Source organism: Pygoscelis adeliae, unplaced genomic scaffold, assembly GCF_000699105.1.
Source record: "Pygoscelis adeliae isolate BGI_AS28 unplaced genomic scaffold, ASM69910v1 Scaffold282, whole genome shotgun sequence".
In the NCBI taxonomy this organism is placed as follows: domain Eukaryota; kingdom Metazoa; phylum Chordata; class Aves; order Sphenisciformes; family Spheniscidae; genus Pygoscelis; species Pygoscelis adeliae.
Genome location: NW_008824352.1, coordinates 2,941,868 through 2,943,723, shown reverse-complemented (window position 1 = coordinate 2,943,723; position 1,856 = coordinate 2,941,868).

Sequence of the window (1,856 nt, the reverse complement as noted above, 5' to 3'; positions counted from 1 at the left end):
GGAGCGGCCCCTCCCGCCGCCGCCGCCGCCCCTTCGCGCTCGTTTGTGGGGTGCAGTAGGGCGGAGCTGACGCCCACCTTGCCCGCCTTTAAAGCCAGCTGTGATTCTGCGAACGTATTTTAACATTTTTTGCAGTTTTTTTTTTTTTTTGTCCACGGTTGTGGCTGTAGATAAAGGTTTTAATTTTTGCAAAATTGTGCTGATTCTTTATTGCTCCCAAGTGCGGTCAACTCGTGACTTCATTGGTTTAATAAAGCAGTGGGATGCATAGACAATGTGGCATATACTCCGTGAAGGTTCTATAGTCTATGGCAGAGAAAAAGGTATTAGTGATAATACTGAATACAGAGCAAAAATTGCTTCCTGATAGTAAGTTGACACACTCTGAAGTGTTTTCAGACACAAGCTGACGTATGTGGGGCTCCCTTGAGCCGGAGTGGGGAGAGATGCCCATCATCTATATCTAAATCCTCCCTTAGAAAGCTGAGAGCGAAGATGTTACCAAAAAAACCACCCCTCTTGAAATAAAATTAATATAGACTCACACATGATTAAATTAAACGTGCCTTCTGGTTCACGAAGGTCCAGATTTCATGAAATGACGATAGAATGAAATACTACAGCGCTGAGCACACAAAAGTAAAGGAGTCCGGATTTTACAAAATGGCCATGAATACTAAGTGCTATTTTGTTTTCAGTTCAGTCTGAAGTGTGAAACACAGAGGTCTTAAAAAAACCCAAACATAGATTCCTGTCTTCATGCGTGCGTCATAAACTAATCAGTACTCATTCCAATTAGCTGCCTGACTCAAACTCTTACAGTTTACTGTTAATTTTCACTTTAAACTTTCTTAACAGGGTGCAAAAAATAAATTCCCTTCTGAAGTTGGTAATCTACAAAATGGGTCAAAAGACATGTGACTCGTTATGTGTCTAAAAAATAATGAATATAATAGGAAAACTGATGCTGGAAGAATTAAGTAAGAACACTGTTTCAAATCTGAGTGGCCAGAAGAAAGACAGGGAAGAAAGGTATCTACACACCCTGAAAGAACAAGAACGCCTTCCTGTGTCCTTTCTTCCCCTTTCAGACCCCTTTTTGGGGGAGAAAGGAGAAGAAATCCTGTTGCACAATTCAAAACTGTGGAATGTGCGCAGTTCCAGCAGAGGTGAAGAAGAGGGGGTTTGTTTCCATCTCCCTTTCTCTGCTTACTGTAGCGTTCTGGGTTGGGGGTTTTTTTGTTTGTTTGTTCGGTATTCCTCCCCTAAAAAAAACCCAAACCAGCAAGTAGTCTGGTGTACGAGTCTTCTGCTTAAATTGCCGATTTGACCTAAAAACTCAGGACCTTATCGGAAAGGATTTTGTTCTGGGGGTAGATCTGGCCAGTGCAAAGCAGATGGGCGGTAACGGAGAAGTGACTGGTCAGGTGGCAGGGACAAGGCCAGGCAGCCCTGTTTTGAAGGCCGGGGGATGTGTGTGGCAGGAATAAAGATCTGAGGTGCAGAGGAAGCAGATTATTTGTCCAGAGTTGCACAAGAAGCCTGTGGTAAAGGAGGGCTCGAGTCAAAGATAGGTACCTGGTCCAGCAAACAAGCGTCTCTTTTTTTCTTTCCCTCTTCTCTTCTCTAGAAAGGCTATTTTTAGCTCTGGCAACTCACTGAGGCCTTAGTGAAGATTATTATTAATTTTGCGTATGCAATTTCTGTGAGATCATTGCGAAGTTGTGCACTTTTATTTCTTGGATGCACAATGGATTATTTTGCTTTTGTTTACATTTACTTTTCCTTGTCTTCAAGGTATAGCGCTTCAGCACTTTTGCTTTTGCAAAAACACAGGACTGCAGCTTCTTTCTTTG